The sequence below is a fragment of the Peromyscus californicus genome, unplaced genomic scaffold (assembly GCF_007827085.1).
Source record: "Peromyscus californicus insignis strain IS unplaced genomic scaffold, ASM782708v3 Scaffold_7__1_contigs__length_154581171, whole genome shotgun sequence".
Taxonomy (NCBI): Eukaryota; Metazoa; Chordata; class Mammalia; order Rodentia; family Cricetidae; genus Peromyscus; species Peromyscus californicus.
In genome coordinates this window covers 68052115-68077288 of record NW_026294595.1, presented here as the reverse complement: position 1 = coordinate 68077288, position 25174 = coordinate 68052115, and the positions used below count along the sequence as shown (strand labels likewise).

Sequence of the window (25174 nt, the reverse complement as noted above, 5' to 3'; positions counted from 1 at the left end):
AGGAACGAGGAAGAAAAGCCATCCATGTGCCACACCTGCAATTCCAAGGACTCTAGATCAACAGCAGATGGACTCATCTTAAGAGTTCTTACTTTGCAAGGTGTAGTGGTGCACACCTGAACTCAGGAAACTAAGGCAGGAGGATTGCTGCAAGTCACAGGCAGCCTGGGTTGCATAATGAGACACCGTCCCAAAAAATTCAAAATGAGGTAAGAGATTGAGATTTTATTTCAAGATGTTGTCAATATCTTGCTCACCACATGTAATAACTACATGTTATTCCTGATTAAAAAAAAAAAAAGAACCTCAGTCAGTGTTTCATATAAGCTAAATGTTTAAAGAAAATAATATAGTATGTGTGTGTGCGCGCGCGCGCGCGCGCGCGCGTGCGTGCATGTTGCCTTCAATAAAGCTTCTGAGCCATACAGCATTTCTGAAAGCTAAAACACATGGGTTAAAGTTTCAAATGTCTACCTATAAGTCAGCTTACCTCTGAAACTTTTTTCCTCAAAGGAAAAGCTGAAAACCAAAGTATTAATATCATACTAATCCCTGAATTTTATAATATGTAAAGTCTGTTCTCTAGCAAGATTCCAATAAATAATTAATTTTGACAAATTCACATGTATACAGACTGGTCCCCAGATGATTCAGGAAGAAAAAAGCAATGTCAAATCAACGTGATATTATTAGATATAGTTTGGGCATTACCAACTATTTTAACTTCAGTTAACCTGCACACGTGCCTGTATTCCTGGGCCCCCTCTCAGAGACTCTGATTCAACACAGGCCTAGATGCAACATTTTTCAAAATCTTTTCAGTTTACTCAAGGTTTAAGCTGGGGTTAAGAAACAACAGTCTACAGGTAACTATGGCTTTGGCCCTCATTACAAAGACGAGATTTTTTTTTTTTTTTTTTTTGTTTTTTTTTTTTTTGTTTTTTTTCGAGACAGGGTTTCTCTGTGTAGCTTTGCGCCTTTCCTGGGACTCACTTGGTAGCCCAGGCTGGCCTCGAACTCACAGAGATCCGCCTGGCTCTGCCTCCCGAGTGCTGGGATTAAAGGCGTGCGCCACCACCGCCCGGCGAGATTTTATTTTGATAACTATTCTACAACTGTTGAGATAGTCATTATGATTTAAGTCATGGTACTTTCAGAAATGCCATTGGCTGACAAGCTCCTCAAGAAAAGAAGCCATATCAGCTGTGCTCTGAAGCTGTGTAGAGTACCTCCATAGAATGCACACCATAAACACCTGTGGGTGATGAAATGCTGAAAGATCACACCTCATTCTAGTAGTAACTTGTCACATTACAGTAGAGGCTCTCTTAACCAGTAATGATCAGGACTAGTAGTTGGTAGACGAGAAAAAAGCTACATATATCAATGAATCATAAAAAAATTGACACACATATCCAAGCACTTCATTTTAATTTAAATGAAATTTTATTTGGTTCTTGTAGTACAGGACCAGGCCTTTTGTTTATAGAGCATTATAGGTAAGAGTGCAGAATGTTTCTTATAAACTATAGCTGTGGCAGTAGCATTCTTTACCATTTCCATTTTTAAGTTTTAAAGTATGGTGAGAACTTAAAAAAATTATTAGCGCATAGGTTAGAGAGATGGTTCAGTGGCTAAAAGCACTTAACTGGTTTGTTTGTTTGTTTGTTTGTTTTTTAAAGATTTCTTTATTTATTATGCATACAGAAGAGGGCGCCAGATCTCATTACAGATGGTTGTGAGCCACCATGTGGGTGCTGGGAATTGAACTCAGGACCTCTGGAAGAGCAGTCGGTGCTCGGTGCTTCCATAGGACCTGAATTAGATTCCTAGCACCCACAGCTCATAACTGTGGAATTCTGTACCTTCTTCTGGCCTCTGTGGGCAACAGATATGTACATGGAACACAGACATACATGAAGACAAAATACCCAAACACATAAAATAAAATAAACAGAAAAAAATTAGTATATATTAATTGTATAAAATAATATGGATCATCATAACACTTTCATATAGGAAGTTAATGTACTTTGAAACATCAATTCCAAAGTCTGGGTGTTGTTTTCTTGGGAATCTTCCTAAATCTGCAGGGTTAGTAATAGTTAATTACAACAACAGGGCAAATGACATATGCAGGCTTCAAAGCAAACACAACCCACACTTAATACCCATCCTGGTGGGAAAGGCCTGTTAAGGTCTAATACTTAGCTCAGACATCAGCTCTGTTGGTAGCACTTTACTGATATCTCTCAGTCAGGAGAATCTCCCCTTTCTGAGCACCATACAAGAATCATCTGATTTCAGACTTACTGTAATTGTTTACATACCCATTTCCCTGATGATGAGCTCAGGAAAACCTCTCAATACACATGTAATGAGGTTGAAATAACTCAAGGAATAGCCATTTATTCAGCAAATGCTGAGTACCAGTCCATCAATAAACAAAACAGACAAAATCCCAGACCTCATGAGGTTTACATTTTCTGGGTATCAGTTTAAGGGTAAAGGTAACTATCCAATGGGGAAAGGCTCAGGTGCAGCACTATGTTTTCATTGTTGCTGTGACCTAGATTATATTCTGCACCAAGAAAAGAAACTAAAATGTATATGCCTTTGTTTTTTAACCTGTAAACTCCTAGTAACATCTTAGCCAAATGTAGTGGCCATGAAGCTTCTCCTCAAAGATGGAAAGATCCCTAAGAAGCCCTAAAATTGCCTGGTGACAGGTAGTAGACTTTAGGACTAGTCACCTTGTCTGGGTCAATGGGTACCTGGAAGATAAGTAACACACAGCTTTGGGTATGTCTGTGATGGCACTTCCATAGACAATTAGATCACAATGGCTCTAACTTAATCCATGAAATAATTCCTTGCTGGATTCATAACACAACTGCATATTGGGATTCTGTAGAGTGAACAGTTACGGGGATATGTCCATATCTTTCACAGGCCCCTACTTGAATGCCCTTTCTGTTTCCTGTCTATCATGGGGTAAAGAAGTTCTTCTGCCATCGGCTCCAGTGGCAGTGACATTTTGTCCAAGCACATGGATTCTAACACCATAACCAAAATAAACCTTCCCTTTCTTAAATATTTTGGTCCCAGTGATGAAAAAGTAACTAAAGTAACAGTTCAGGGTAGTTGCCGGCCTAAGCAACCTATCTAAGGATGGTCTAGACTTCGTCTTAAAATAATACATAGAGTTTAGTGGTTAAGAGCACTGGTTACTCTTGCAGAGACCCAGGTTTTATTTCCTGCACCCATATGGCAGCTCACAAATGTCTATAACTCGAGTTTCTAGGGAATCCAGTGGCTTCTTATGGCCTTTGAGGGCACTGCGCATGCATGTGGTACACATACATACATGCAGGCAAAGTGCCCATACATATAACATAAAAAATTTTAATAATTAAAAAAATTACAAATGCCTTGTACCAACTCTTTTCAAACCTTTATTGTTTCAGCAAACAGCTTTCAACTCTTCTGAGAACTTCCTTCAGATATTTACCATCTCATTACATTCACATATATCACAGAGTGTGTATGTGACTTTATTTGACTCACTGCACTGAATTCCTACCACAGATAACTGAACTTTACTTCCATTACTATTCCTCCTACCCAAGCCCATCAGACTGACTATAATTTCTACTGAATTAGTACTGAATGTTTATAATAGAACTATTTAGTTAACAGTGATTGGTGAGGTAACTACTACCCTACAATTATACATACCTTCTTGCACATTTTGTTACTCCTGGAGCTAAAACTTGCCTCGTTTCATCATTTGCCTGGTTTTCTCTATTCCCATCTTCATTATTCCCCATGCTCCCCAAAGAAGCTATAAAAAGTCAAATAATGGCTTAGGACACATACCCTATGGCCTGCCTGCTTAGCCTCTCTAAGACTTTTATACAAGACTCTTCAAACATATTTTTGTCATCCTTTCTGTATTGAATTTTCTAGATTCCTATCTTCATCTTCTGGGTTTAATTTCTTATTTTCATGAAAAATATTCTCAAAGCTGATACGTGACAGTTACATTTTATGACCTTCCACTTCTAAAACTCTTTCTTCTTCTCCCAGATATGATCAAGAGATGGTTTTAAACATAGAATTCTACATTGGAAATCACTGGTTTACAGAACTTTAAAAACATTCTCTCAATGAGTCCTAGCTTCCTGGGTTGCTAAGTGGTTTGATATATCTTGGACCAATCTCCCATTTGCAAATGGTTTTGTATTCCTCTTCCTCTAAGGAAGCTTAGGTATTTTATTCCTGTTTTTATTGTTTTACAATGATCCACCCTGGTATGGGAGGGGTGCTTTTTTCTATTCATAGTATTAGGCACTAAGTTAAATATATTAATATGGTATTACATGCCCTTCAGTGGTGGTGAAATTCCTTATGTTAGTCATGGAATGATTTTCTCTTCTACGTTTTCTTTGTTCAGTAGTTTCAAAACTTCTATTAGTTCAAACACACAGCCTTGTGAGTTGATCCACGTAAACATTCTCTCCTTTGCTGATCAAAGTCTCTTCCATTTATTTACTGGAAGAGTAATTCCTTTTCCAACCTTTCTGTGAACTAAAATTTTTCTTTTTCATTGTTCCACTATTCCCAGCATCCTGTGCATGTTTCACAGGTACAGCATCTTCTCTTGCTGATGCAAGGATCTAAGCTTAGAGTTCTTGCTGTGGGATGGTCTGTATGTCAAATGTGTTGCTGATTGGTCAATGAATAAATCACTGATTGGTCAGTGGCCAGGCAGGAAGTATAGGCAGGACTAAGAGAGAGGAGAATTGAGAGAACAGGAAGCTGGGTGAGGGAGACACTGCCAGCCGCCATCAGGACAAGGAAGATGTAAAGTACCGGTAAGCCACAAGCCATGTGGCAAGGTATAGATTAATAGAAATGGATTAATATAAGCTGTAAGAACAGTTAGCAAGAAGCCTGCCATGGCCATACAGTTTGTAAGCAATATAAGTCTCTGTGTTTACTTGGTCGGGTTTGAGTAGCTGTGGGACTGGCAGGTGAGAGAGATTTGTGCTGACTGTGGGCCAGGCAGGAAAACTCTAGCTACAAATGGTGTCCAACGTGGTGGCAAGAGTTTCCACCTAAAAACTGACAAAAAAGATTCTAAAACGGAGCTTAAAACAGCTTCCTAATTGTCTCTCTCAAATGAGTAGCAGCTGCCAGTTTGAGCTACTGGTGGGTTCCTAGCATGTGCGCTCGACCTGCAGTATGGTGGGAATGAGGCCTCTGCAAGTGGCACATTAAGCTGCATGGTGGATTTAGACTTTGCTAGTACAAAAAAAAAAAAAAAAAAGAGGTTTCTGGGATACACGCTGCTTTGATAGAAGCATAGACCCACTATTTCTGAGAGTTGATGGCTCCCAGAGCTGGAGGAAAACGTATCACCCCATGTTGGGAAGTTGAAGTGGGCAGAGCCAGCAGCGCCAGCGCCGTTTCAGGCTTAGAAGGCTGCAGTTTAAAGCAATAGGCTCAAGCTAATATAAAAAAAATAAGCCACGTAAAGATGGCTACCACACAAAGAATCTGGATTATGTTCTCTTTGATATTCGTAACTAAAGAAAAACATTTGATTACAAAAGCTGTTGAGTTATGCCAAAATGTATATTTTAAAGGTACCTTGACTTCAAAATTTGGATATAAGGATATGTTGCTTTGGAAAAGAGTCTCTTTTGTTCCCACAGAAAGCCAGAGGCTATGGATTTGTTCCAGATTAAGATACATCAGGTTTGACCAGCCAAGACCCCCTGAAAGGTGACACCAAGGCCCAGATGATCCAACATCCAGAATGGTTTCCAGGCAACTGGCTCAGACGATACAGCCTCATGGACTACTCCATGATCCTAAAACTTTCTTTGTTTCCCCAGAAGATACAGCGCCCCCCTCCAGCAGGAAGTAGTAAGAGAAGCTACGCCCAAATTCCCAAATATACCAAGCTGACTTTAGAGATGTGTAAAGGTTAAAACCTTCCTTTTTAAGAAAAGAAAAGGGGAAGTGCTGTGGGATGGTCTGTATGTCAAATGTGTTGCTGATTGGTCAATGAATAAATCACTGGTTGGTCAGTGGCCAAGCAGGAAGTATAGGCGGGACTAAGAGAGAGGAGAATTGAGAGAACAGGAAGCTGGGTGAGGGAGACACTGCCAGCCGCCATCAGGACAAGGAAGATGTAAAGTACTGGTAAGCCACAAGCCACGTGGCAAGGTATAGATTAATAGAAATGGATTAATATAAGCTGTAAGAACAGTTAGCAAGAAGCCTGCCATGGCCATACAGTTTGTAAGCAATATAAGTCTCTGTGTTTACTTGGTCGGGTTTGAGTAGCTGTGGGACTGGCAGGTGAGAGAGATTTGTACTGACTGTGGGCCAGGCAGGAAAACTCTAGCTACAAGTTCTTTTGCAATATTCCTTCCAAATCTCCAGGTGTCCTGATTTTAATGTTAATTTTAATGGTGATACCTGGATGGTATATTAAAATTTAAGAATGAAGTGGTATGGATGCAAAATGACTAACTTTCTCCTATGCTTGCTGGTGGAAATACAAAATGGCAAGCCACATTTTGGCATTTATTAGAAAGTTAAAAATGGGCTGGAGAAATGGTTCAGTGGTTAAGAGCAATGGCTGCTCTTCTGGAGAACTAGATTTGGTTCTCAGCACACACTTAGTGGATCACAACCATCTATAATTCCATCCAGTTCAAAGGATTTGAACACCCTCTTCTGGCTCCAATGCCTTCTTTTGGCTCCTAGCACAACAACCACACACACAGTTGTGTAACAGCTTCCTCTGAGATTGAAACATTCCACTCTGTAGGGAAGCTCCTTAAACAGGAAGGGAAACAAAAGAACTTAGGGAAATCCCTAAAACTGACCAGATTCACTAAGGCCCCTCCCTGCCAGAGTAATACAATAAAAGCTGAGAGTCCCTCTCAAACAAAGCGAAGCTAAGCTGCAAAGAAGACTCTCAGACAAGCTGAGCTGCAAAGACTGAGAGGGGAAACGCTGCAAAGAAGACTCTGAGACCAGACCAACTGCCTGGAAGAAGCGGAAACCAGCCAAGCTACCTGCAAGAGGTTTAGACCAGAGTCACTCTGGAAAAGGCACTCTCCAACCTGTTGAGCTGCCTGCAGGCTTTTGCAGTGAGCTCCATGTTCCCAGCTTTGTGAATCGCCACCTATACTGGGGTGGGCTTTGGTAATGCAGCTGTCTTTGAATCATTTCTGCTCCTGTAAGTAATCTCTCACCCATATTCCTGGAAGTAAACCCAATAAAACTCATTGCTTCAACAAATTGGGCTTTGGTGGTATCTGTACTTTGGTCTGTCCTTGGATCCCTATCGTGGGTGGGCAGACATGTGTGTTGTGTCTCCTCAGGAAAAGTGCTGTGCCACAACAATGGTACATAGACATAATGCAGAGAAAACACTCATATACATAAAATAATAATAGATAAATCTTTTTTTAAAATAGAAAACATAGCTACCATATAACCCTGGACATCCTGAGATATTGACCCAAGACATGTCTGTGCTTCACACAGACACTTATCAATGACCATAGAAGCTTATTTGTAATAGCTAAAGAAAAATCAGAATCAATACAAAGTATACATTGTACAAGTCCAGCTGTTAAAACCCTACATCTGTAAGGAAATGCACAGCAACAAGAAGTAGACTAGTGTTTGGCTGAGGACCAGGTTAGGGGAAGAAGAGTAGGATCTCCAAGGAATAGGGACATAAGAAAATGTCCAGAGGTGGTAGATAGGCTCCTTAACTTGGCTGTTGTAATGATGTCACACTGTCAACATTTTAGGACTGCAGACTTACGAGGTGCAGTTTACTGTATAGTAATTATATCTTAATACAGCTATAAGGTGGGGCGTAAAATAAAGTGTCCAAAAGAATTATGAAGTGTGAAAAGTGAGGGACTGACCTGTGTATAAGGGCATTTCTTGGTTTTCAGTATAAGCCTGTTTTCAGTGTGGCACTAATTCCTCTCCTAGACTGTTCCTTTGTTCCTTGCTTGCTTGCTTTTGCTTTTATTGAGACAGAGCCCAAGTAGTCCAGGATAGCCCCCTGCCCTACACTGTTAAAGCATGCCAATATTTCAGAGTTGAGTATTGTTCTTATTGTTTCTCTAGACCTCTAGAGTAAGGTCATCAAACTTTCTATAAACAACCAGCCAGTAACTAGCAAAAAGCTTTTTTTTAAGTTTCTTTGTTGAGATTATTCCACTACTAGAATACAAGAAAGCAGCCTTAGACAATACATAAGTGAAAGAGAATAACTGGATTCCAACAACTTCATTTACAAAATCATGCAGTAGGCCAGACTGGCCCAGGAGCAGATCTCTAGCTGCTCTAGAGAATCACCAGTCTTTGGAGAACTAATCAATTTTCCTTTGGAAGGATACTCTAAAATACCAGTTAGAAGGGGTTTATACCTAAAAATGACAATTAGCCAACTAAAATTTAGAGAAAGGAAGTTACAAAGGGTTACTAAACTGTTTGAGAAGTCCTATTTAATTGTATCAGCTAGCAGTGCTGAGGCATCGGGAAGCACTCCTGATGAACAGTAGACACCATTTCATCTGAAGAGCTCATATCCATGGGACAAGTAAACTGCAGTGAGAAAAGTGTGTGTTCTCCGAGGGTTTTAGACAGAGGTGCATAAACAGCTTTCAACCAACTGTGGTAACCATGACTTTTATCATGGACTTGATTTGGAGGTTTTGGGTGTGGGAGAGTTCACTTAATCTTGATTGTTTTTTGAGATGGAGTATTACTATGTAGTAAGTCTCTTTATAAATGCCCCATCCTCCTACTTCAACATCCCAAGTACTGGGATTACACCCAGTGAGCCACCAATACACAACTCATTACAGATCTTTTTTTTTTAATATTATTTTTATTTTATGTGTCTGAGTATTTTGCCTGCACGTTATGTCTATGCACCATATATGTTCTGTGCCTGTGGAGGCCAGAAGAGGGCATCAGGTCCCTGGAACTGGAGTTATGAATGGTTATAAGCTGCCATGTGGGTGCTGGGAACTGAATCTGAGTCCTCTGGAAAAGCAGCCAATGCTCTTAAACACCAAGCTATCTTTCCAACCCAGCACTACAGATTTTTTTTTTTAAAGTCAAATTCCATGGAAAAGATGAGTTTGTAAGTGGTATTTTTTTTTTTTAAAAAAAGGATAAACTACTATCTCATTCTCAATTAAAGGTAACTGTGGATTAACTCAAAATCTTATGTAAAATTGTTTCAATTCATGACAAACTTCTATACTAAAATAAATGAGGTCACATGCTCAGAAAAGAATATTTCAAATTTTACTAGTTAAACACACTAGCCAGCTTCACTGAATTCTCAGACAATACAACTTTGAAAGGGCTCCTCTGTTCTGGAGGGAAAAGGCTTCCCACCTGCCCCGTAACAGAAGACACAGGCACTGGATAAGGTGAAGTCAGCGACGGATCTCTACCTTTAACATCTGTGGTGAAAACGGCACAGTTTGTTACGGCAAAAGGGCGGAAGAGGTTCTATTAGACAGTAACAAGGATGGGACAGAGGAAAAGTGACAGACACATCAGCTGAAAAGTTCTGGAGCTTTATTTTTTCAGAGCAAAGGACTGTTGGGGTTGTAACTGAGGGAAACTGATCATCACTGTCACCTGCAGACAGAGTTGTTGTGACGAAGGCTGCCCAAACCCTGTGACTCAACCTCAGTCCACTCCCTGACACAGGAGCAAATCACCTTTGGGGACACCTTCTGAAAAAGTAATTTTGCAAAGCAGCGCCTCAACTAACCAAGAACCATGAGAGGGTACTTAATAAAGAGGAAACTACTTCCTGTCTCTTTATTTCACTCTAATTTGCCAGGAAAAGAAATAAAAAGATGTATGACTTAGCCTGTCATTTAGTATTCAACATTTTAAGAAAATGAAAATATTATATGGTTTTTGCTAAGCAGTGGCATTCCTGAAATGCCAATGTGGTGGCATTAGTGAGCAAAAGACACCAGGCTCCTTTGCTTCAATAGCATAGGATGATGGTGGTGGCGGTTTACAAACTACTTTAAAATATCTGTAATTCACATTTGAAATAAGTTACATTATTTTCTGTAAAAGGCCAACTTTCTAATAACGTTTGTTTTAGCAACAGTAAAATGGCTTTGCTTTAAAAGCAGATTGCTAGCTAGGGTTGCAAAAGTAGACTTCTAAAATAATCCACAGAACCAGTGAGGAGCACAAATGGCTACTGATACTACAGTACGTGAGCACACGTCTTCATTTATCACTACATCTAATTTACATGAATGGAAAGGTAGATGATGCTGATAGCTTTGGGGTCTTTATTATTCCCTATCCCTCTGCTTCCTAACAAAAAACAATCCTCCTATTTGCCTATCCAGCCTCCAAACACTTGAGAGGTGAATTCCAGCTTGAGGGCGTAAATCAGTCTTGGACTCTTCCTTCCAGGAGCTAACTGTTGGCATGAGGCAGAACTGTGACCAATGACAATTCTAATGCCTCTAATTAAAGTTTTCTTTGCTCTTTGGAAAAGACAGTGAGGCCTTTTCTTGCCCAGAATGTTGTTGTGTAAATATGCAAAGACTGAGCTTCAACAGTCATTCTGTGACAGGAAGTAGTGTGTCACAAGCTATGAGTAGCCAAGAAGACAGTAAGAACATTCCTGGGTCCTGGTGCTGCGAAGCTCATGAGCTAAGTGACCCAAGCAAGTTCTCAGGACAGAAGCAGTGAGCCCACTTACATCAGTGACTTTCAGATGGACTTCCTTTACCTACCAGGTGACAGCACCTGAAACAAAAGGAAACTACAATGTCCATGTTGCAGACAGAAAAGCACGTCAGAGAACTCAGGCTTTAGGAGACTGAGAAGCAAATGGTTAAAGGTATATGATAAGAGTTATTTACAAGCCACAGATCGAGAGAATGTTAATTTACAAAAAAAGAAAGCATTTCACTATACCAAGAACAACAAAGCATTTTTCAGTGATTTAAAATTTCAAAAGGTAACTTTCTATGAATCTATAATTATTTCAAAAGTTTTAAATGTCAAAAGAAATAGATGTAATCTTATAAATAGTGTTAAATAGAATACATCAAACAGGAAAGCATAGAGCCAGGTCCCCAAATTAATCTCTACTGTTAAAAGAATCTCTGGGGAGGGAAGGGGTGAATGGAAGCAGGCACAACAATGTTGCTGTGGTGATGCTAATGTTCTGATTACTGATAAGGGCACTAGTCCCCCAGGTGTTTCAATCTATAAAAACAAATCTGAGTCATCGGCCAAGACATATAAATATACTTTTAAATGTGTAGTTTTCTGTAGTTGTATTATCAATGGATTTTAAAAACCTGGCCTAAGGTGGGTGTAATAGGACACATCCATAATCCCAGCACTCAGGAGGCAAAGGCGGGCAGATCTCTGTGAGATCAGCATGGCCTACATATGAAGTTCTAGGACAGCCAGGGCTATATATTGAGACCTGTCTCAAAAACAAACAAACAAACAGATCAACAACAACAAAAAACAACGGAGCATGTATTCCTTACAAAAATAAATTCCAACAACAAAAGAACATCTATGTTTAAGAACACTAAGTTTCTGTGGTCACGCTCTTGAATCTCACTTCCTAGAGCACTGAGAATACCAGTGTCCAATAATTCTAGGTAACCTGAACGTGTTCTTATACTTTTTCAAGTATAAATGACTCTTTCTGTTCCTTTTTCTCTCTCTCTTTTCCCATGTGGGAGGTTTATTGAGGGCAGGGGAGGGGAGAGAAGGGGCAGCAAAGGGGGCAGAGCCCAGTCCCTGGGGATGGGAGCAAAGGAAGAGAAAGAGAAAGGAGAGGAGAGGTGGGCCTTTCAATAAGGAATCGTAGCGAATGCGCACAGGGGCTACAGCTGAGGATATATCCTGTCAGGACCCTACAGGCAGGCCAGTACAGAGGCCTAATTGCCAAATGATTTTCTTAGTATTTTATATTTTTTAAAAGGAATTATATATACTGTTCATGTTTTAAAATTTTTTTTTCACTTTTCACCTATCTTCCCATTCAGTTAAAGCATACTTCCACAGCATGCCTACAAGAGCTAACACTTACACATCACATGCTACAGCAGGCTGTTTTTATCCACTGTTGTTTGCGAAGTGTCTCCCTTGGCTGTTCCTGTGCGGCACTACCCTGTAAGTGCTGCTACAAAGACAGTGGGCTTAGGTTACACTAAGGAAGGCAGGCAGGAGACATGCCCTAGGTTGAAGAAATAGGAGAGCATAACCAAGGAATCAAGCGTTTGATAAGTCTAGAGGACCAAATGTGAATTATCAGGGACTATGGGGGCCCCTCGATAGTCCCCTCCCAGGGTTCGGGAAGAATCTACAACCAGCTGATAATTAATCTTTGATAAAAAGAAATGAATCTATGTACACGAAACAACTTAGTTCATACACTTTATTATTCTGTGATAGTTCTCTGTGCACAGCTTCTATTCTGCTCTCATGTCTAGCTCCTTTCTTGCCTGATTTCTCTATATTTATCTACTGTCCCCTCTAGGTTCTATCTTAATTCCTTCATCTAGTTCTGTCCCTTCTAGGTTCTCATCTATCTAGTTCTTTCCCCCAGCAGCTCCTCTCCCGTCTCCTTCTCTCTTATCTGGCTCTTCCTTGTCTTGTTCTTCCCCACCTGGCTCTTCCTCATCTTCCATCTCGTTCCTCTAGTCCTCTCTTCTAGCCCTTCAATCTAGTTCTTCCCCATCTCAGTTTGTTCCTCTCAAGTTCTTACCCATCTAGTTCTTCCATTCTCTTTTCTCTTCTCCGCCCTGTGCCCTGGAAGTCCCGGTATATAAAGGGAGGGTCCGAGCTAAATTGTGTAAAGCTATTACTTAACGCCCACCTCTCTTAGGCGGTGTCTCCTTGTGGAATTTACCTTAAGTCAGGAGACTTGCCTGTGGGCTGTTATCATTGTTAGTCCTTGAAAGTTGGATGCTCCCCTGGGCGGTGTTTCCTGTAGTCCTTGAAAGTGGCTAAGGGAGATAATCTGATTCCAGAGAAAGCCTTTCCTGAGGCTGTTCTCCAAATACCTGGAATGTGTATGTCCAGAGAGTGTTAGCCCTTCTTGGGGGAAAGTCAACTGGGAAAACTATGAAGGCACACATGATTTTCATAACAGAATACAGCTGATATATAACAAGCCAAGTAACACCAAAAACTCCTTGGGATTTGGCTTCCTCTGGAGGAATTCCCTGATTCCTCCAGGTAGTGACTTTGCCATAACCAGCTGAGTTCTTATGATATATTCCTGCGGCCCGCAGCAGTGAATGGATGCTATAGAGAGGTAGGCATGGGGTAGAGGATGAAAGCTTTCAGAGGGAAGTCATGTAACAACACTGGAGGCAGATTCCAAGACAGTTGACCTCAGACTCATTTATTACTTTTACAACTTTGTTCATAAAAGTTTGCTTTTTATGAAACTGATGTGAACCTACTCTGAACATCCTTAAAACTGTAACACAGGAAATGATATTAAGAATCTTGCCAGGGGTACAAAGATGGCTCAGTGGTTACTAACACTGGCTGCTCTTCTGGAGTACCAGGGTTCAACTCCCAGCACTCAAAAAATGACTCATAACCACTTGTAACTCCAGTCCCAGGAGACCCAACCCTCTTCTGATATTGGAAGGAACCAAACATGTATGTGTTACAAAGACATGCATACAGGCAAAACATTCATAATACATAAAATAGCTGAGCGCGGTGGCTCACTCCTTTAATTCCAGCATTTGGGAGGCAGAGGCAGGGGTTCTCTTATGATTTCAAGGCCAGCCTAGTATACAAAGTGAGTTCTAGGACAGCCATGGCTGTTACACAGAAAAACCCTGTCTTGAAAAAGAGAGAGAGAGAGAGAGAGAGAGAGAGAGAGAGAGAGAGAGAGAGAGAGAGAAAACAGAAAAGAGAAAAAGAAATCTTAAAACAATTAAAAAATCTCTCTCCACAAAAAGGAAGGACTGGGGCTATCTGAATGGGAATCTTTTAATGGTGAACCTCCTTGATATGAACATCCTTGGCTACCTCATTAGCCTCCTGGATGTTTAATGAATTAATATATTCAAACATATCCTGTTTGTGCATACCAGGCCAGAATTCATGAGTACAGATGTTAGTAAAACAACAGCTCTTGCCCTACAGGACCTTACAGATGATTACACAACAATCCAATGGCTACTAATAAGTACTACAGTAAGGGACAAACCAGAAGGTGTGTGTACTATACCTGGAAGAGAGTAGAGAGGAGCCAAGGAAAGCTTTCTAGAGGACGGTAGTCAAACGGGTCTTCAAAAAGTAAGCAGGAATGTGCCAGGCAAAGAGAAAAGAAATTCCAGTTGCAAGAACATGAGGTTTAAGAAGAGCCTTGGGAGGAAAGATTGACACTGAGGATTTATAGGGTGTGAGTGAAAGAGAAGGATGCAAGAAAAGCAGAGAGAATGAACTGCTGAAGTGTCTGTGCTCATGAACATCAGTGCCTTACAGGGGCCAGGCTTGAGGAAGTGACACAAAGACTGTCATTCTCTGTACCTTCCCGGGGTACCACCATTCCTCCCACCATAGTAAATTCTCAATAAATGCAAGTGCAATAAATTGGTGTGTCAGGTTCTTGGAATTATAGTTTCAGAAAGCAGATTAGCCTGGTGTGGTGGTGCATGCCTGTAATCACAGTGCTTGGCAAGCTGAGGTATGGAGGATCAGAAGTTCAAGGTCAGAGTTGGCTAACCAAGAGTTTGAGGCTCAGTGTGTGTGTGTTATAGTGGAAAGGGGTGTTACCTAAGATTTTTTTTAAAAAAAGTACAGCGCCTAGGAAAAATGGAATAAACGGGGAGAATCAAAGGCACAAAGGAAGTTCCTAATGAAATTGAAAGGGGGAGTGAGAGTCACACTGGCTCCTGTAAAAGCACCTGTCATCTACACCACCTATCTACACACCTCAGAATAACGCTATCCGATAGCCAGAGCCCCTCAACATTTTGAAATACAAAAAGAGTCCATGAAGATTGAAAACAGTTCCACCAGAAGAGGCATTGGCTTGGTTTTCACTGGCTCAAAGTGACGGCTCTAAGCTAAGGAGGAGACCAGCAAAGAGATAAAGAACACACTATAGAGTCTAGTCACCTGGGTCAACATGTAGCGCACCTCACGTGAGAGCTAAGAATTTCAAGTTGAACTTGTTCCACTTGCCAGCACTGAAACTAAATGATTAGAACAAACTCTTGAGAGGACAGTTTTACATCCCCCAGCTCCCCCCAACACACCCCAACACTGCTGCTACAGAGGGCAGTATTCAGCCACTGACTGCCTTGATTTACTCCATGGTGCTACAGTGAGCATTCTGCAATGACACAGCAATGTTACTCCACCAAGCTTCTCTCTCTTAAAGACATCATCAAATATTTAACCAGACAAGTACAAAATATTGGCCACAGACAACTATACTACAAGAATAAAAATAAAAGATAGGTTAGAAAATATAGTACTGTGAACTACATCGTGTCACTCACTTGAAACCTTGGTCTTAAAACCTTCACATTTATTGCAAATGTTCAAATCCTTCCTCCACCCCTGCCCAAGATAAGCCATAAGATTTCCCCAGAAGTGGCCGGGCTGTGATGGCACATGCCTTTAATCCTAGCACTCGGGAGGCAGAGGCAGGTGAATCTCTGTGAGGTCGAGGCCAGCCTGGTCTACAGAGTGAGTTCTAGGAAAGGAGCAAAGCTACACAAAGAAACCCTGCCTCAAAAAATAAATAAATAAATAAATAAATAAAAATTTCCCCAGAAATCTGAAAAATTGTATTTGCTATATTAGATGTAAAGGATGAGGTGCTGATATCCTAAGTATACAAGTGACAGCAAACTGAGCAAACAAATAGTCAAGTAGTTTCACACAAATATGACACAGGCAACATGAACTAGAGTGACTTACAGGGGATGTGTATGCTTTGGATAAATAAGAAGATAGGATAAATAAGACAGATAATAAAAGCATCTCTAAGGAAATAACACTTCTAAATTGTGCTGAGAATATTAGCCGATCACACTAGCTAAATTGTGAACCGGGGAACATTCTATGGGTACTGGTTGAAACTAGAGATAATCAAGTATCAGGTTACCAAAATTAGAGCACAGTAACCAATTAGCCCAACCCCAAATCAAGGAGAACTAAAAGAAACATTAACTATTGTGCTTAATGTCCTATTTCCAAGAACATTTAATAGGTAAAATCCTACAAAGTAATTTACTATCTAAAACTGAACGAAGCGTACACTGCTGTGGATTCTAGTCTGGTGAACTACAAAGTGAAGGCTAAGCTGCAAAGTCAATGTCTCAGTGTGTGTATTACAATGATGCACTCACACCTGCATTAAATATCAATGCTCTAGCTCCTTAGAAATCAGTGTTTTACATACAGGATGATGGAGTTACATAGACAAGTAACGCACCTAAATGCAGCAATTCCCTTCTGAACAGAATTCACATTCCCCAGACTGGACACACTTACTTGTAGAACAATCTGATCCACCTGAGATTAACAGACACATGTTCATTAACAGCTAAAGGCATTGTCATACAAATCTTCCATAAATAAGGAAGTAGATGCACTAAATGATTTAAATATGAAACCTTAACAACTAACCCATTAGAAAGTCAGGACTAGAAATGAATTCCTAGGGCCCCTATTCCTATCCACTCACCACTGTTCAAGTCACCTACTGTCATCCATGGCATGAAAACTGAAAGTGTCTCTGAAAGGCTCAGGCTCAGGCCTGGTCCTCAGGGTGGGTAGCCCTACTGGGAAGTAATATGGGTCTTCAGAAGGTAGGACCTTACTGGAGGTATTGTCACTAAGCCCCAGTCTCATCCTCTCTCTTACTTGATTTGTGAAATGAGAAGTCTGTTATGCCTTGTGCTCCTGCTATGATGTGCTCCCCTCACTAGAGCGTCAAAGTATGGAGCCATATGTTCTTGGACTCTAAACCTATCAACTTCTTTATTAATGACCTCAGGTGCTTCACTACAGTAGCATGAAGCCAAGTAATACAAGTGACTTAGTTTAAATTATGTTGTTCTAGCTGAGTGGTGGTGGTGCACGCCTTTAATCTCAGCACTCAGAAGGCAGAGTCAGGTGGATCTCTGTGACTTCAAGGCCAGCTTGATCCAGGACAGGTACCAAAACTACACAGAGAAACCCTGTCTCAAAAAAACCCAAAATAAATAAATAAATTATGATGATTATGTTATTGTTGTTCTATGCACAGGAAGGATTTTTTTTTTTTTTTTTTTTTTTTTTGAGACAAGGTCTCACTGTGTAGCCTGCCTGGCCTGGAACTTACTATGTTCATGCTGGCCCTGAACTGACAGAGATCTGCCTCCCAAATGTTGGGATGAAAGGCGTACAGCAGCACAACTGGCTTGTTGTATGAATAGGAAATATACCTAGTTAGAGCAGACAGACTTTCCAAAGACTTCAGAACCAATTTTACTAAAATGATCAATTGAGAATGGCTCCATACATGGCAACGATCTGTTAAACCTAGGAGAGTACCTCATCTATTGTGCTAAACAATCTGTACAAAGTAACAGAGAAACTTTACCTGAGACAGGAAAAAACATACAGAAGATCAGAGACAACAAAGGATTTTATCTTTCCAGAAAGAATACAGAAAAAGGAAGTATGAAAGGAAAACAAAAACTAAGATTGAAGAGCAAATAACTGAGATCCTTGAGTGGCAAACGGCAAGTTCTCTGAAAAGTCCAACTTGGATAAGCAGGGACTGCACACAAGCAACATGGACTGCACACAAGCAACATGGACTGCACACCACCAACATGGACTGCACACCACCAACATGGACTGCACACCACCAACATGGACTGCACACCACCAACATGGACTGCACACCACCAACATGGACTGCACACAAGCAACATGGACTGCACACAAGCAACATGGACTGCACACAAGCAACATGGACTGCACACCACCAACATGGACTGCACACCACCAACATGGACTGCACACCACCAACATGGACTGCACACAACCAACATGGACTGCACACAACCAACATGGACTGCACACCACCAACATGGACTGCACACAACCAACATGGACTGCACACCAACATAGACTGCACACCAATGATCTGCACAACACACAGAGCACTATGTCCCCCCTGAGCTCCTTCTGGAGAGAAGCAGAGCTAATATATGCTGCTCTGAGAAAGCTTTTTCTGGAGGTTATTTGGAAATATATAGTAAAAAGCTTTTTTAAATTATTATGTTTTGTTTATTAATACCTCTAGTTAGCACTCAATGAGTTTCAAGTCTAACGTTTTCATACAAAAATATATCATTACACCATGATCATATTCACCCCCCCACTACTTGCTTTCATCCTTCCTCTCCTCCATCCAATCAGACCCTTTCTGTGTGTGTAGAGTCTGCATATGAAAGAAAACATGCACCACTATCTCTCTTCCCATTTGTTTTCAGCCTAGGCTCACCTGGAACTCACTATGTAGCCCAGGCTGGCCTAGAGCTTGAGGTAATCCTAAACCTCTTGGTGCTGCATTATAGGCATGCACCTCATGACTAGCTTGTTATTTAGTGCGGGAAAAGTTTTCTTCTTAGCCTTTAACCAAATATAGTTGTGGATTATTTTTAGTTATGTTTTAAAATTTACATCCACATCTTTTATCATACAACTTTGCAAGGTCTGGCCACATTGATTAATAAGATGGTAGCAGTCTGATGCTAACAGAATCTCAGCATGAATTTTGGTAGCTTGGCCTTGTGCTCTGGTGATAAAAGATGAAATAAGTATACCTAGGTCTCAGAATAAATACATTAAGGTAAATATAAGCATACCTACAATCATAGATAGAGGCAGGCCCAGCCAACCCAAAACAGTAGCAGATCTGTCTGACCAAAGCCCCCCTGGATCAAGAAAACTCTAAGTGACCTGTAGATCTAGTGTGAAAATAAATACATCATTATAAGTCACTCAGTAAAACTAGTTTGTTATATAGAACTGTTATAAGAGCTGATCAATACATCCAGTGTACATCAAGAATTTATCTAAGGCAATCAGAGCAACAACAGATTTATATAATAAGAAAGGTATTAGTCATAAAAATACTCATAATAGGAAAAATAACTATCATCAACAGGAAAACATTCTTAAATTACGAATAGTCAGACAAATGCTTGAAGCTGTGAAAAATCATGTTTTAAAAGAACACTCAAAGACAGGAGTGATGGCACACACCTTTAATCCCAGCACCCAGGAGGCAAAGGCAGGTGAAGCTGAGCTCGAGGCCGGCCTGGGCTACACAGTGAATTCCTGGCCAGTCTACAGGACAATGTAGTGAAACCCTGTCTCCAAAGTGAACAAACAAAAAGAACACTCAAAAACCAAGAAAATGTTCCCAATACATTAAATCTAAAAAGCAAGACACACTGTTCTTTAAAGTTAAAAAAAAAAAAAAACAAAAAACTGTAAGTAGAGAAGATCAGTCAGACAAAATTTGTTAAAGAATTACAAAATATTTTTCTGTGGTACATATTATTCTCTGTCATATATTATAAAAGGACCAATGAGATGGCTCAGAGGGTAAAGGCACCTGCAGCCAAGGGTGAGAACCTGAGTTCGATCCCTGGAACTCACAAACCACTCCTGCAAGGTGTCCTCTAACCTCTACATACACACGATGGCATGGGTGTACCTCTCTCCAAAAACTAAAGATGATAAATATTATGGGAAATATACTAGGGATAAAGAAGAAAATGAAAAAAATTCCTGCCTTCTTTTATTAAAATTTCTATTTATTTTTCTCTTATACAATACATCCCAACCACAGCTTCCCCCTCTCCATTCCTCCCAGTCCCTCCCACTTCTCCTCTCCCTAAGACCCAACCCCTCTATCTCCCCCAAGAAAAGAACAAGCCTCCCAGTGACATCAACGGAACACAGCACAAATAGACACAATAAAACCAGGCACAACCCTCACATCAGGGCTGGGTGAAACAACCCAGGAGGAGAAAAAGGGTCGCAAGAGCAGGCAGAAGAGTGAGACACCCCACTCCCACTGTCAGGACTCTGTCTTCTTGAAACCATTTAGTAAAATGTTTTAAAAATAGTAATTATGGGGCAGGCAGTGGTGGTGCAAGCCTTAAATTCCAGCACTGGCGGGGGGGGGGGGGGGGGGGGGGGGGGGGGGGGGGCGGCGCAGAGCCAGGCAGATCTCTGTGAGTTTGAGGCCAGCCTGGTCTACAGAGCAAGATCCAGGACAGCCACCGAAACTACACAGAGAAACCCTGTCTCGAAAAACAAAACAAAAATAGTAATTATAAGTAGATATGTGATCATAATCAGTGATATGCTACAGTGGTAGAAACTGTATTTAGCTGCAGTATGCCGTGCCTAAATTTATCTGGCCACAGCCTCCAGAAATAAACTACACTTCCCAGTCTTCCCTGCAACTAGTGAGGCCATGTAAATAAGTTCAAATCAAAGAGATTTAACTGGAAAGGTACATAAAGCTCCCAGTAAACATCCTTAAAAATACAGGGCTCCCTCTCTGCTGATCTCCCCCTTGTCACCAGATGGAGTTGCTATTTAGGACTCTGATGTGAAGCTTCATGCTGAGAATGGCAGAGCATCAGAACAGGAGGTGCCTGGGTCGCTGACACTGTAGACATGCTCCTTCCAACCTAGTCCACTACAGAGCTTCTGGACGACAGAGAAGTAGGAATATGCCCGTTCAAGCCATCTTTATGTGGGGGTTTCATTCACAGACAAACCGGCTTGCAAACGGCATTTACCATAAAGAAAAAAAAGAGGCTTCAACGAGATTAGGAGTGGAGAAAGGGGCTTCAGGGTTGGCTCCTCAGAGCAAGTAACAACTTTCAGCAGTGTGGGCAAGCCAGAGAGGGAGGCTGGCAAACTGAGGCAGGGAAAGCCTACTTGAACAAACATCAACTTTGGCCTAAATCCTCCTAGGACAAGAGACACACTTTGGAATGTTAAGACTGCCTGTTAGGCTAGAGGTGTAGTGCAGTTATAATAGTGCACTTGCTTAACATGCACAGAGCCCTGGGTTCCATCCCCAGAACTCTCAAGAGAAAAAAAAAAAAAAAAGAGGAGGAGGAAGAGAAAGAGGAAGAACAGGAGGAGGATGAAGAGGAGGAGGAAGAGGAAGATGAGGAGGAAGAGGAGGAAGAAGAGGAAGAGGAAAAAGATTGTTTTTACAAGAAATTAGAATTAAAACAGAATACTAAAGCACCTGAGCATTTTGGCTCCAGAATCAGAATCTCTCTATTCTGCCACGGACCACATATTGCCTGTCAGATATAAATGGAGGGGGAAGTGTAGAATGAGAATAAATCCTGTTAAGGAAATGAATAACTGCTTCCACACGTTAGCCTCACTATGGTTCAAAATAGTTGAATTCTCTGATTAGAGTGGATCATCTATCATGAAGAGAATGTCACACAGTTTTCAAACGCTAACTATTCAGGGACAGACCAAAAACGCTGTCAAAAAATTTTTTTTGAATAATGTTTCTTGTTTTTTTTTCCCCTATCTTAAAATGAAACATATGTATTATGCAGATTTTTTAAAAACACACACAGGAGAATAAGGGGGAAAAACAACTATGCTGGGGATACTATGAATGTGTTGCTCTGATTGATTGATTGATTGATTGATTGATTGATTGGTAAATAAAATGCTGATTGGCCAGTAGCCAGGCAGGAAGTATAGGTGGGACCAGCAATATAGAGAATTCTGGGAACAAGAAGGCTGAGTCAGGAGTCGCCAGCCAGACACAGAGGAAGCAAGATGTAAAAGTACCGGTAAGCCACAAGCCACGTGGCAACTCATAGATTAATAGAATTGGGTTAATTTAAGATATAAGAGCTAGTCAATAGTTAGCCTGAGCTAATGGCCAAGCAATTTTAATTAATATGAGCTTCTGAGTGATTATTTTTTGTTTGTTTTTTTGAGACAGGGTTTCTCTGTGTAGCTTTGCGCCTTTCCTGGGACTCACTTGGTAGCCCAGGCTGGCCTCGAACTCACAGAGATCCGCCTGGCTCTGCCTCCCGAGTGCTGGGATTAAAGGCGTGCGCCACCGCCGCCCAGCTCTGAGTGATTATTTTATAAGTGGGCTGTGGAGCTGCGGGGGCCTGAGTGGAACTGGAGTGGGACTGGAGAAAATTCCAGCTACACAACTATATGTAAAATCACCACCTCCCAACATTTTCTACTGATACTGCTTTCACATACATTTGTATTCCAACACACATGTAACGTACATTAAATCATAAATGTCTCTTAGCAGAAGCTATTCTACATCACTAAACCATGATTTTAATTGGCTACATAGCATACAATTTATTTAGCCAACTGAATCTAGGAATGTTTTGAGTTAACTGTCAGAGACAAATTGAATCCCTGTAGGTGAAGCTGCCTTCTAAATCCACCCTAGAATTTCTATTCAGGAATCTCAAGCTACAGTTTGAAAGCACTAGAAATTTCCAAACAAGCATTCAAGGAAATTCATTGGGTTTTAGCCACAGAGGATGCTCACCGAAGACTGTATTTTCCCAAACAAAGCACTATCAAAGACTGAAGTTGCATTAATGAATAAGAACGTAGTAAGTCTACTCTAAGAATTGATGACTATCTGCAATGTTGTATTTCTTTAATAAAGAAAAATAAGAAAATGTTTATATTTTACTTGTACAATTAACTTTACAAATAGATATATAAGAATGTATCGAGACCTGGGCAGTGGCCGTGCACACCTTTAATCCCAGCACTCGGGAGGCAGAGTCAGGTGGATCTCTATGAGTTCAAGGCTAGCCTGGTCTATAGAGTGAGTTCTGGGGCTACACAGAAAAACCCTGTCTCAAAAAAAAAAAAAAAAAACCAAAAAAACAACCAAGGATTAAGTCTTTAACTGTAACTATGACATTATTCTTCAGACTTTTCTGTATTTAACTTTTTCTCACAACAAAAACATAATGTTAAGCTAAACTATTAGTCATATGAGTAAGATAACTCAGATTTTAGCTACTAAAGTGAAAGGAAAAGTTTTGCCAAGGTCTAAGTAGTCTTTGACAAGGAAGAACAGGTAGCATCAGAAATTCGTTACAAAATCAAACTCTTTTAGATTTCAGTCTGATGAGTAACAGCAAGATTTCCGCTGGAATGCTGAGGAAGAGTCAGCACTCACATTGGACAGCTTCTTTAAACACGGTCCTGTCCTAGTCTATCAAGAAGGCTGTTTTATAGTTTAGGCAAATACAAATCTGAAAGACTGCATTTCAGCTTAGGGTCTTTCTGATGTTTCTGTCAGTGATGACTAGACAACTATAATTCTAAGTGAGGTCAGCCAAGAATAAGAAGTTACAGAATAAACCAAACTGAAGTGGTTTGAATAAGAATGGCCTCTATAGGCTCATATATTTGGATGCTTAGTCAGCAGGGAGTGGAACTCTTTGAAAGGATTAGAAGGATATGGAGGTGTAGCCTTGTTGGAGGAAGTGTGTCACTGGGGGCAGGCTTTGAGGCTTCAAAATCCCATCAGGCCCAGTCTCTCCCCCTCTCCCTCTTCCTTCCCTCCTTCCCTCTATTTCTCTGCTGCACCCCCCTTCCCCGCCACCCCATCATCCCCATCTTCCCATACCCCATGCTCTGCCTGTGAATCTGATATACCTCTTAGCTACTATTCAAGCACAATGCTCCCTGCCATGATGAGAATGGATTAAGCCTCTGAAACTGTAAGCAAACTCCAATTAAATGTTTTCCTTTGTAAGAGTTGCCTTGGTAGTCAAGCGGTGGTGGTGCATGCCTTTAATCCCAGCACTCAGAAGGGATTAAGGCAGATCTTTGAGTTCGAGGCCAGCCTGGTCTACAGAGTAAGTTCCACGACAGCCAGTGGCTACACAGAGAAACCCTGTCTTGAAACCCCCCCCCAAAAAAAAAGTTGCCTTGGTCATAGTGTCTCTTCACAGCAATAGAACAGTGACTAAGACACAAACCTTCACACTAGTTGTCACAAACAAAATTTTCAAATAAATGTAATTTTTTCTTTGATTGCCCCATTTCCCTGAAATGCACCTTGAGTTCTTTTAACTTTGTAAAAGCATTTCCCACCCCCATTCCACTAATCATTTTCAACTTCTCTCTGCTAGAATACATGAAACTTTCAGCAAAAGTGACTCACTCATTGGCATCTTGTCAAAGGAACCCTGCAACTATCAGAAGGCTCAGAACGAAACAGAGCTGTAAAGGCAGACACTGTCACCAACATACTTCACTTTAGAGAACCCAGTCACACACTAACAAGTCCTGCTTACATTTTCTCTTACAAATTTTTCCCTCCTCTGCAGCCCATCACCTCCCAGTTTTACTCTGGCTCCTCCTAATCTAAAACACTGTCTGTGGAGGGACAAGATTGGAAAGCACCAAAGAAAGAGGAATCAAAAACAGTGGTTCACCCAGCTTAGGAGATTAACTATCTGTGGTTCTCAAAGTTTATTTCTCCCTTCAATGAAATGAAAAACATGATCAGAAGTCTGCAGGAAAAAAATTATTTGTTGCTATTATTTAGACTACAACATAAAACTCAGGTACTGAAGACCATTTTGACAAAACTCTTCAGGAAGATTTCACTAGCACTGAACTGTCAACTGGTTCACAGCTATTTGCTCATTACTCCAGGACAGAAACTGCTCTTTTAACTAGAGGGAGAAGAGTGAGCAAAGAAGAAAAGGGGATGATTCATAGATTACCACAGGCATGTACCTAGAGCACCAGTGACTGTCACACTCCACCTGGTGGCAGGTAAAGTGGAAGCTGGTCTACAAAGTGACCAGAGCACTTTGCAGAAGTCCTTGTACAAAACACAAGATGGCCTTTCTTGCCCTACATAGAATGACTCCAACAAATTCCATCCAAGAGTTTTCAAAGAGTAAGTCAGCATCTGATGAACATCAGCATAAAAGTCTGACAACATTGACAATAGGAGACCTACATGGAGAGCCACCTAATAAGTTAAATG

The 25174-nt window shown here is 40.9% G+C and overlaps 1 protein-coding gene across 21 annotated transcripts in view; it reads right to left on the bottom strand.

Moving 5' to 3' along the window:
• Positions 1-25174, bottom strand: part of Phf21a (PHD finger protein 21A) — a 192002-nt gene that overhangs the window by 117833 nt on the left and 48995 nt on the right. The window lies entirely within an intron of this gene.